The following is a 12,960-nucleotide window of genomic DNA, read 5'->3' as shown; positions in this document are numbered from 1 at the left end:
ATAAATTCCTTTAAAATATAAGGCAGGCACTTCTTCACTAAATTAACACTGTGGGATTATTTAGGCAACTCTATGGCTCCCATAATGCTCCATGAATATAAACAGACACATAGTAAGACTTGTGAAAAGAAGTTGGAACACAAATATAAAGGGTATAAAGTTCAAAAAAGGGGAGCTATCCATAGTTCATATAAAAATATGCATGTACACAAATGTTCTTGAAAAAAAAATCAAGTTTAATTTTCTGTAATATTTCTCAATTAGTCATGTGAGCAAAACAGAAATAAACTCCTTATATTTTGTCTGTAAATTTCACCACAAAAAGAGGGTCCTATTAAGATGATTATATGTATGGATTTTTAAAATGAAAATCTGGTCCATACTGAAAGAGGAAACAAATAAATAAATAAAGGGCTAGATCCTCGGTAGATGTTAATCAGTATAGATTCATTGAAATCAATGGTGAAGGAAATTCTTCATCAAGTTCAGGCCTGTATACTAATTAATTGTAATATATCTTAAAGAATTTAGAAAGCATAAATTGCTTAACTCACATAGTGGACTGGTTATCATATTTGGTAACACTAGCCAAGTTGCAGAATAACCCATCTGAAACATTCACCAGCTAACCAGTACAGTATAAAATGTATCCTTTATCTTCTATGGACCTTAATTTCAGTGAGCTCAACCGTCAACGTTTCCTACTAAAACAGAAATTCAACAAGAGCTGAGAAAGGGTTGAGGGCAGGATTAGACCCTTCCAATCATTCTAACATTGGGTCACATGCCTCAAGTGCACATGGCAACTGAAGTCAATGGACCTATGCCAGTATGTACCAGGTGAGGATTTAGCCTATAATGCCATTGCATGGTAATCAATATACAAGAGCAAAGGTACAGTACTATCTCCTGCCCACTCCTTAAAAACAGAATGAAAAGGAAAAAAGATATTCATCTAATTCATTCAATTAATTTCTATCATGAACGGTCAAACATCATAATAGCAGGGTTAGTCAGGGATTGTCTACATAAAAAAGTTGCAACGGTTTAATCTTAGGTGTAATTTTAAACAACTCAGTCAGTCCAAAAGGCCATGTGAATATTCTTATATCATTTTAAAGCAGGATTATTTCAATACAGCACAAGTCTATTGGGAACCAGTTTAAGCTAAACCAAAAAAGCCACTCCTAAACCAAATTAAGCATGTCCACAAAGGGGTTTGAACCGGTGTAACTAAATCAGTTTAAAAGCCAGTTAAGTTAAACCAGAACAACATCTATGCGTAGCCAATGCCCCAGTCATTCTGCTGACACACTGCAGAATGCACTCTCACCCTGAAGATCTGGGGCAAGACTGTGATAGTTTTACTCTTCGTGAAGGCCTGATTAAGTCAATGGGACTATTTGAAGGTGTAACCAAACCTGAGTAAGGGCATCAAAATCTGACCATTAGTATAATATTCCAGAAGGGAATGGATTTTCCGCAACTTGGTGTCTTTAAGTCATGATTTGAGGACTTAAGTAACAAGCCAGAGGTTATGGGTTTATTTCAGGAGTGGGTGAGTGAGGTTTTGTGGCCTGCAATGTGCAGGAGGTCAGATTATATGATCACGAAGGTCCCTTCTGGCTTTTAAATCTATGAGGCTATGGAATGATGTTACTGCAAAATGCCTCAGGATATAAAAAAGACTGTGGCAAGTAGGTCCAAATTATCCAGTTGGATTGGAGGCCACCCATGAATATGCTGATCACCAAGGTTACTAGTTACGCAAATAACTGCATCTTTGCTTTCACTTATCCACCATCCTCCACTTGTCTGTCCACCTACTGAGGTTTGTCATAAGTCTAGTTTGCGAGCTCTCTGGGACTATCTTTGCTCTATTTGTTTGTACCACAATAATGAATACAAATAATAATAAATCCAGGACCAGATCCTCAGCTGGAGCTATGCTGGTTTACAGCAACTAAGAATCTGGCCTTCAATTTCTATTTCCACCAGAGATGTTTAAACAGTTTCTACTCATTTTTATCTAACTTCATCTTACTAGTCACTGGTCACCTCCCAATCTTGCCTGCCTGGACTTGCTCAGCATGCCTCAAAAGAGTTATTTTATGATTGGGAGTAGGGGACAGAGGAAAGGCAAAAGAATGACTGAATGCAAGCCCTGCGGTGTACAGCAGGAACCCTTCTGGGAGCAACATTTGCATTGGAAAAGACCTTTTGGAAAAAGCAGATCTGTTTGGCCAAGGCACAACATAACTAAGTTTGTTTCAAGCAGAAAGGAAAATCTGTAAAAGGAAAACTTGATAGTATCTGTTTATTAACCAGAAGAAGAGACAATCCCCAAATGCTAGTGGAGACTTCAGATACTTGGACTTCTGGTAAGAGTTATGAGAAAGACATGTGACTGACATACACAGAGAACTGTGAGACAAAGAAAGCTGTAAGCTGGGTAAGGGGGGGGAAAAAAGAACGTTTCTGTCATGTGAGGTAACCCAGGCACTACTTTGTAATTAAGTTTAGTTCCACCCTAGCTTTGCATTCCATAGCATTCATTTAAGTAAGCTTATTTGTTAGTCTTTGTTTCATTTTTTTCTCTGTTTCTAGAATGTTGCCCACAAATATTTTTGCATTTGAGACAAAATTAACTTGGGTTGGGGTAACTACTTGGCAGAGATGACCCAGGCCTAGGGGGGCAGAGGGAGGGCAGCTGGCTTCAGCAGTGTATCTGAGCATGCTCAGTGTGTGTGAGCATGCTCAGTACAAGCCAAGCCATGTGAATGTAGTAGTGCTGGCGAAAAGACCAAGTCGACAGCCTAAGAGACAGCAGTCCTCTCCCCATTGAACAGGCACAGGCAATGAAAGCACAAGCTTCCCCGCACTGCCCTGTCACAAAGGGACGCCACTACAGGTGTAAAATGCTGATTCAGGCTTCCCTTTGGTTCACTCTTTTGCCTCTCCACTGCTACCACTAATGAGGCATCAGTTAGTATAGAACGTGATGGTGGCTGTTTTGTGATGTTCTGATTCATGTTTAGAAAGCAAAAAGAACAGGGTTCCAAGTGACTCAGCCCTTCCCCACCACAAAACAACAGGATGGAAGAGACCATTCCACGCCCGAGTGGTGTAAACTGACTGAAGTCCCCATTTAGACAGCATTAGGTCGATGGAAGTATTCTTCCGTTGACCTACCTACCGCCTCTCAGGGAGGTGGATTATCTCTGCCGACAGAAAAATCCCCTCCCCGTGGTGTTGATAGCATCTACACTGAAGTATTACAGCAGCACAGCTGTAGCATCTCATTTGTAAACAAGCCCACAGTATACTATAGGGAGCAAAATGAGAGAGATGTAGAAAAGTTTGGTATTTTTCTACTTCCTGGAACTCATAGTTGTTCACTTTTGCCTCCTCAGGTTTAAAGTCTGCCTATCAGGGTTGAGAAACACTAGTGGGGCTGCATGAACAAGCATTCATTGCCATTTCCCTTGTCTACCTGTTTTGCAGATAAAGGCACTGCACTCTCTGGAGCTGCAGTCTGGTAAACTTTTACATGCACTACGTTCACATGAAAAATTGAAAGGTTTGGGGATGGTGGGGAATGGAGAAACTAGTCACAGCTACTTCCTAAAACTCATTGTTGTCTTCAGAAAGGACCTCATTCCCTTCTCCTTTGAAGCTGACTGTCCCAGTTTCATGACCACATAATCCGATGGCAATGGAACCTTTCAGAATGCTGCTTCTGGACAGATGAACTGTCAGTTCCTGCAGCACGTGCAATCTCCAATCTAACACAAAACCCTACAAAAATACAGAAGATTCAGTCTGTCAGTGTGAAAAGAATAATCACAGTTGGTGGTTTTTCACTCCAAATCCAACCTATCGAAGTGGTGAAGGACTCTCATAAATAGAGAAACTGCTTTAAAACTGAGTCACTCTAGAATGACAGTAACAGTTTGTCTAAGATTACCTCCTCAGCGTCTATCTGCTCATAATCTATATGGTCGAGGAATAAGAGAGAGGTCTGGAGGTTTTTTTTTAATCTATTTGCCAACCAGAGTCATTTATCCCCTATTAGATAAAGTATAATAGACTATACCGAAAGGGTCACTGGCCTTCCATTTAATGATATTGCCAACACCAATCTACATTTTCCCGGCAGTGTCCCTCAACACAGAATAAATGGCTGATCTCTTCACAATAACAGCTGATTTCTATTTATTAAGCTAAAAAGGTCACCATTTTCTACGGCTGGGCTGCCCTGCACTATTGATAATTTTATGCATAAACAAATGGCAAATTTGTGCCACATAAATATGCATTAGCAATTACTTTTTCCTCGGGCAACGCTTGCCGCATGCAAATGTGTCCCTCACAGGGCCTGGTGGCTTTTGTTTTAGCTCTTGAACAGCTAAACAAAAGAGCACAATAAACAGTTTTAAAATTGCCAATCAACAGGAAATGCAAATGCAAAGGTATATGGCAAGAAACTTGCCCAAACAAATAAAAGTAAAACAAAAAATCAACACAAAAATCACGTAGGGAAAAATCCATGGAAGGATCGTTCCCTTTTCCCTTCCTCCCCTTTCCACATTTTTATTTTTATTTTATTTTCTCTTCCTTTTGATAGTGAAAAAAGCTAAAGTACTCTTGACTCTGGAACAGCCAGTCTGGTGCTAGAGCAGACAGCAGATGGGAGACAAATAGACACACAGGTTGGGTAAACACTGAGCAGGCACATACATACACACACAAAAGGAAAGTGGGAAGAGGGGAATGCACAGTGTTTCTGAGGTAATTCATAGTGAATTTCATAATGGATCACCTGCTCTTGGCTTTCTGTAATTTCACGTTTCCATTGAAGACTTTTTTTATTTTGAAAAGACACTAAATATGTAAAAGGAGGCATGGACAAAATACTTCAAATAAACATTAGTTTAGGAGGTTTTTTAAATGGAAATGCAAATAAAATATTAACTGATTTTTGTCCATGTGAAGGTATCTAAATTCACAGCCTATTAATTGTGGAAATGTTACTGAAATAGGCTCACCATATATTTGTGAGTCCAAGGATAGAGAGCCCAACTCATGGTTGCCTTGTACCTTGTGTAGTCATTCACATCAGTGTGACATGGATGCATAATGCTATTGTGTTTGAATAGCAGTGTTTTACACCCAGTTTGCATGAGTATAAATGATTATACAAGATGCAAAGCAATGGTAAATCAGGCCCAGAGTTTTCTGGTGGTTTTCAGTTGCGGGATTTGATGTTACAGGGAAAAAGAAAACCAAAAGACTTTGGAAAATGATCATGGCCTAGAATGCTCTCCGCCAGTACAGAGGGTCTCGATGGAAAGCTTAAGTACCTATGACAAGTGAATATAGTATGCATAGTAAGTGTTACAGCCTGTAGACATGTTGTGTGTGGACAATGAATCAAGACTGTGCTCAGTTATAATGAATGATGTGGACAAACATGCACTAAAGGTCCAGGTCGTCGGGTTTTTTTAAAATCCATCAGGTTACCCAGCTTTCCTGTATAAAGCTTTCAAGTGAGTACCTCTATTGTTTATTGGGCAGTGGGGATGGGCTGGGAAGGAGGCCTGAAACTTTTCCAACACAAACATTTGGGCCTCAATTTTCAAGCATTTGTGAACATGTCAAACAAACACATGCTTGACTTTAAACACTAAATAATCCAAGTGAAGTCAATGGGACCAATCCCATGCTTCAAGTGTATGCAGGATACAAGCCTTAGGGAACCAAGAAAGTTATGTAGGCAAATAAGATAAGTTTTGTTTCTATGCAATCAATGGCCCAATGTTTTCTCTTTTTAACTGAATGGGGATATTGAATTTCTACAATGAAATTACAACAGTCATATAGTCAAATCCTTATAATCATCATCTTGGCAAATTCCAAAGGGACATGGCCTCCTTGCAGATCAAGCACTATGGATCAGTCTCTGGCTAGGTACTTAAAGCGGTCTAGCTAGATATTCAGTATTGGTCCCTCACTGGCAATTTTGTCATGCCACCAAAGCTTTTGAGTCACCAGCTGTGTAGCAGCATTCCTTTGGAATTCATTAGTCTTTCATTCCAGTAATATGCCCATACCAAGAAATACACCAAAACCAAACCAGTGCTGATGGAGGCAGTGATGGGATTGACTTAGAATGTCCTCATTTCTGATCTTCTCCTTCCACTTAATATGGCACAACTGAGGAATACAATGAGAATCAAAAACACCTATCAGGTGCTCTTCAGCCTCCCTCAGCACCCGTTTCACGTCCGTACAACAGTATTTATATAGCTGTGGTCCTATAGTTCTGCAGCTTTGTGGTAAATTTGCTGTCACAGCATCCACACAGGCCACTGAAGGGCCAGAAACATGCAACAGCTGCTGCTCCATGAGTGTCCACATCTATTGGGCATCCTTCAGCATGGTCTCTGATGCTGCCCAAGAATGTGACAGCTGCCATCTTCTCAATGTTCCATCTGAACAGGTTAATACTGAGCTGGCTGTAATCTGGAGCTGGAGGCTTCTTGGAGGTAATGACCAGGTTTTACGGCTTGGCTATGCAGTGAAGGCTATGGTGGTGTGAACTGCAGAGCACACCAAAATGTTGCACTCTAACTGAGCCTGTTTGTGGATACTGCCACTGCAAATTAAAAGGTACCTAAATCTGTGTTAACGTCATCCTCTTCAAACAAGAGCAGGTAATATTTCTCAGCCAAATCAAATAATTCCTTACCCTCTCCTTATCTATTTTTTATTTAAATCTTTTTGTGGCTCAGACGGTTTTACAGCAACACCTGTAAAAGTATGAATGTCTGGTGCAAGAGGGCTCTTACTTTCCAGGGCATTGCATGCAAGGCCTGTGTCTGCCATGGGTATATTATTTGTGCACTTCCACAAACATTAGTAGAGTTTATTCCCAGCATCCTCCATCACTCCCATGCAAAAGAAAAAAATGTTTTGAAAGCCTATGTTTTGATACATGTTTAGACCATTAGAACGGGTTATAAACGGATGTATTTTAACTGAGACAAATGATTACCATGTTTTCATTTCATGTCCATCCCAGGCTCACAAATGAAGGATACATATGAGCTGAGAAGGAATGCTGAGAGATGATTGATAAAATCTAACACTCAGGCTAATCATTCTCATTCATTCTCTAAAAATATGCCAAGGACAGATTAAGCTTTCACCCCAGTTTTCAGTTCATAAAACCAGGAATGACCTCACCACCAACCATTTCTCATGAATTAATGACCAACTGAGGTTAAAGCCTGCATCTGAAGTCACTGCCCTCTCCCAGGAAGTACATTGCACCTTGATAATTATTGCTTAACTCTTAGAGCACATAGTCAAAGTCTTGTCCAAGGAAGTAAATCAGAATAAATACAGCCAGAGAGTAAATAGTCATTCCTGGCCATTACAATGATTAGTAATTGGTCTGCGTGTGAAATATGTGAAATTCAGGGCTACAACTAAAAAAAAAAAAAAATGATGTACACGGGAATTACACTTTTGTATGAGAAATTCAAAAGCTTAAGGTTCTCTTTAGGTAAGTGACAAATAGCTGGCAATAATTCTGGTCACGCTATTATGGTATATAACAAACTTTACCTCATTCACAATACCACTTGAGACTTTTGTTTGTAATGCTGACTTTGGTGGCTATTTGATTAAATTGAGTAGAAGGGTCACCATTACAAAGAGTCAGCTGTGATCAGCCTATTATTAGCTCAGCATGCTCCTTCCTGCTGGCCAGTCTTGATTATTGACAAATGGCTTGGTATGGAGATTAGTGACCATGGTTACCAGTAGTAATTTTTTAAAAATCATTCTTATCCATTTGCAGAGTTGTATGGCTAACAGTACTCTTAACCGTGGTCAACAATGGAAGAAGCTTTGTCAACCAGAGTAAAAAATATGCTACTTTCACTAAAAAAGGCCATAATTCTAGCTCTTTTGCCAAGGGTACTTCCTCTCCAACTATTTCATCACATTTTGATGTTAATACAGTAACCGCAATTCTGCTGTCTTAATGTGTCCACAAACTTTCTCTTGGATGATTGCTAGAGCGCACTAGAACACAACACACAGTGCTGTCCCATCATCCTCTTCTACTTCTTCGTCACACCTACAGACAAACACTGATGGTTCAGAGCATCAGTTGTGTAATGCTCTCCGTTTCAGTCTACCCAAAAAAGAGTGAAAGATCAGAGTTTATCACCAACCTTGATGTCCTTTAGAGACAGTACTCTGATTTAATCACAAACTCACCATTTTGGTCATCCCTAACACCTCCCCCACATGCACACGTACACCCCCGGACAAACCTTTTTTTAACACTGAGCCATTAGCTGCTGAGCATCAGTTATCCAAGTATACACATAGAAACACCTTTTTGTTAGCATGTTCAGGGAAAAGTGTTCAAAAGAGTTAATATGTCACTCAGAAATTTTAATACTATTTTGTTAAGTTGCATTTGACTGAAAGACTCGTGATTATATACCAAGTTCTCCTAAGGTCAACACCAGAGTAAAAAAAGCATGAGCAGGTAAGCTAAAGTGAAATCAAATAAATTGTTGAAATGTCACTGCAGAGGTAATTCTCACGAATGTTTCTGTGGCCAGTCTAATTTCCATTAACATAGTTGGAAATTCTGCAAAAACAGGAAAATTACATCAAATGTTGCTGCAGAATTGAAATGAAGCCATGTAGACCGCTCTGCTAATGTTCATCTTAGAGAGACAAGGTGGGTGAGAATATCTTTTATTGGACCAACTTCTGTTGGTGAAAGAGAAGCCTGTTTCTCTAATATCCTGAGACCAACACAACAACAACAACACTGCATACAACGTTCATCTGATAAACTCACCATGGTATGGATGGTGGAAAAAGAAAGGAGTGTTAAAAATATATTAAGAAGTTAATTCCAACCAGCATACAGCGAGATATTCACTATTTGACTTCCATATTTTAACCGACTAAGGCTGTGTCATTGGTGTTAGCATTCAGGACTGCCCCCTCAGCACCAACAAACCAAAATCTCAAGAAAAAGTGTCAAGTTTCCTTTTTGAAAATTAACATGAAAGTCTTTTTTTGGGTGGGGAAGTAAAATGTAAATGTAAATCAAGAGGACGTAATGGGAACACAAAAGTTAATTGTCACATTTAGGTCTTCCTTCTCTACCCCACCCAACTGAACGTCATTCCTTTTCTTCTAAAACCCAACCTCAATTCAGTCAAATTTCTGCAGTTAATCCTTTTTAGAAATGATCATTTACACAATTGCAAACTTCACAGCAGCATGCATTTAATATCAGGTTTTGTGGTTTTGTTTTGTTGTTTTTACAACTGCCCTGAAATGCATAAAAGCTAAAACTTTCTAATAAAAGTAGCCTTTTTTCCTGCATGGTTCCAACCTTTGGAGCGATTATCTTTGTAACAGTAATATTATGCAATAGTGGCAAAGCTGTCACTGATACAATGTCTAAATGCATTATTTAGATATTTCTATATACTATATATAAAAATGACAACTGGTTTATAATGCAGATGCTAGCACATCCGCACATGGATTTTTAGGATGATTTAGTATCACCCTGATTTTTTTCCATGACAATACCTGGTGAATATTCCCATAACACAAAAACATTTCTAACATTACTGATGGAAACACGCCAACATTTTCTCAAAGTTGTTAGTACTTCAGGAAATGGTTTTAGCCATGTCCTTCTGATGCAACTACACCCTCACTTTTTGAATCTCCATTGCTTCCCTTTCATCACTGATCCATCTGCCTTTGATATGTTTAATGTGAATTTAAATGTTAGAAATATGATTCAAAAATGACATCATGGGGGTCCCAAATTAACTCCTCAATTTCTATATATAAATTTATATATTTTTACACTGAAATATTTGGGGGAGGGGGTTCCACCTAACCGGCCAACTCTGCCATCAGTCTAGGAAAGTTAAGCTGGATTCTTTCTGCCTCCTACAATTGACAATTCTGTTGATGTCATGAGAGGCAGAATAAAATCCAGCTCACTCTTAAATGGCTGTATTGGTTCTATGGTACTGAGAAACTTGTTTTCATCCATAAAGAAAGCAGGTATGATTTGAAGACACCCAGAGTAAGAAAATGTTCCCTTCTCAAAGGTGTAAAAGTATTCATCATGTGCAACTACAATGCAGATTTAAGAATTCCACACAAAATATTAAGGAAAACGCTGATGGTTCACATAGGAACCCAGCAGAATTTGACCAAATACATCCATCAGTTTGCTTTCATATAAACAATATGCACACTGCCAGTATTGAATCTTTTTAAGGGCAGGGCTCTGGGACTTCAATTACATTTGCTACTTCCTCGGTTTACAGCAGCCTCATCAGCAAAGCATGATTTTTTTTTAAAGACTCAAAATAGCATCCTGAGGAAACAACACCAGAAAATGACTATTTCTACATTTCCTCTCTTGTCTACCTGATGACTTTTGCCTCAGTACCTAATATTAATATCAAATGTGATGTTGTGAGCTAGGAAACATGGAAGCACTTCAAGAAAGCCTTTTGGTGTTTCATTTCCATCTCCTTAGCTCAGGAGGGGCTATTTCATAAGCAAATTTGAACACCTCCAAGCAACTTGTGATGAAAGTTTCTGGCATCAAATTAGATACCCCACATCTATTAAAACTAGCTAAAAATGCAAAAAAAATCCTCCCCATATACAGTATATAATCAGCAGTACAATATACTTATCAGAACCACTAAATATGGCTATATATTACACATCCCATGCTTGACTGATTTATTTTTTTTTATATTGGCTTGCTAATTTGAATTCCGTTTGAATGATGACAAGGTTAACATTATTGCCAGGGCTTAGCCTATACTGCTTGTTCAGTTGTTGTGACTATTATATCATATGCCACCATAAAAATCTGCTTCCTTGAATGCAAAGTGGCATTTCTTTCTCTACCAAACTATGAACATTTGGCACAGTAGGTAGCTCTGTGGCAAAAAGCAGAATTAAATTCAGGGAAATTCACTAAATCCCCACAACAGCCTTCTATTAAGGGCAGAATTCTCTCCAATCCATACAGTGGTTCTCTGTTATTCTGCATTCTTTCCCCACACTACTCCCTTCTAGGACAACAAGAGTTTTACAATATGGATTAACACTACTGGCCAAACACTGGCCCACTGTAGAAATGCCCCTCCCCGAAATGGGCATATTAGGCATATTATATATGGGCATTATAATATATGGGCATATTATGTATATAGGCAGAGCAGGTACAACTTCTATAATTAAGGTTATCTGTGGGATTGTCTATATACAGCAGCAACATGCATTAGAGGAGTATGATTTCTAAAGCAGACCAACATAATGCACATTAACCTGCCTTGCCTGTGTATACCCTGCTGGCATGAACCAAAAGTTCCCTCATGTGCATTAGTATAGTTTGTGCCAGCAAGGTCTACATATGAAAATTTACACTCTTTAGAAATCACACCTCTCTCGTGTGTACCACTGATCCACGTAGACGAGCCCTGACACTTTCCATTATAAGACTCTGTTTACAATATTTTATAACTTTGCCAAACTTTAACCATCCAGGCTGAAGTTTTTCAGAGGGGCCTTCCTGGAGCTGAATTAATTTGGAAAATTTAAGTTAACATAGTTAGGCCATTTCCTGGAAAAAATGTAAAGGAAAAACATATTTTGCCTGTGTTCAAAAATTCTTGCAACTGTTTCATCGAGGAGCTCTAGTGCTGCCGCACTTTGGAGAGAGGATTGAAATTTAGCAGGGGGATGGCCCTTGTGTCAGGGACATGCCTTTTGCCACCTCAGTGAAAATCAGTCCCAGTCTGCCCAAGTTATAAGCTTCTGGAAAATCTCTGTTCACACATATTCGGTAGAGGTTGTGGCAGGCTGGCATTACTAGTCTCCGAATATTCCATCTGCACTGACCAAGCTCCATCCCACAACCCTACAGCCAACTCTACAGCCCATGTGCCATCCACACAAAGTGACTGAGATTTCTCCCTCCCAGGGATGCAGGGGACGAGCAGGACTTTCCTTGCAATTGTTCTTAACTACCAACAGCCACTGTGGCACCAAGAACTAGAACTGAAAGCTAGGAGACTCTCTCTCCTGTGCTCTCAATGCCCCTCATTTACTCCCAGACACCAGCAGAGGAGGAGGCAAACTGGCTCCAATGTACCTTAACTCAGGGGGGAAGGTGTGGTGGGAGGAGAGAGGATCACAGGGGTTGGATAGGCAAAGAAGGGGACAGAAGCAGGAGCTATGTTTAAAAAATGTTATAGTAGTACTGCAGAGGAGCAGCTATATAATAATAGAAGAATACTGATATATAATAACTCTATCAATAGTGTGGGAGCTGCTGTGTAACAATCTAAGACTACTGAGATGTAACACTTCTATGAACGTTGTCTGTGACCTGGTCAGTGTGGGGACGTTAGTATATATTAGGTTATAAGACTTTCCTATATGAATGCATTGATCTAGCTTACTAGGAGGCTGTGGGAAGAATAAACAGGAAGAACACCAAGGCTGCAGATAAAGACACCGCAGCACACACATGAAAGACAATGGGCAAAGCTATCAGCTTCCAGGGCTTCCTGTCTCCAACAAGTTACAAGGCTAAAGAGGTTAAAAAACTAACAGATCACAAGGCTATAAACAGTTAAAAAGTGACTTCGTTTTTGGAAAGGGAAGGAGTTCTAAAGGACTAAGCAGCTTTGAAAAGGAGACTATCCCCAAAGCAGGAGAGGAGAAATGGTTTGAGAGAGAGAGAATGGATTATGCCAGCCAGCTCGTAGATATTTTGGGGTGTCTGCAGGAAGCATAAACTTATTAGGATCTCCATCTGGAAAGATAATTAGATACTTGGCGAGCTAGACATTGTATAGTTTGTTT

The 12,960-nt window shown here is 39.5% G+C and overlaps 1 protein-coding gene across 3 annotated transcripts in view; it reads right to left on the bottom strand.

Moving 5' to 3' along the window:
* The window catches only part of SOX5 (SRY-box transcription factor 5), an 831,751-nt gene that overhangs the window by 571,015 nt on the left and 247,776 nt on the right, over positions 1-12,960 (bottom strand). The gene's annotated exons all lie outside the window — the stretch shown is intronic.

The sequence above is a fragment of the Emydura macquarii genome, unplaced genomic scaffold (genome assembly GCF_026122565.2).
Source record: "Emydura macquarii macquarii isolate MOO-44397 ecotype Brisbane River unplaced genomic scaffold, CSIRO-AGI_Emac_v2 contig_2205, whole genome shotgun sequence".
In the NCBI taxonomy this organism is placed as follows: domain Eukaryota; kingdom Metazoa; phylum Chordata; order Testudines; family Chelidae; genus Emydura; species Emydura macquarii.
This window is presented reverse-complemented; position numbering and strand designations above follow the sequence as displayed.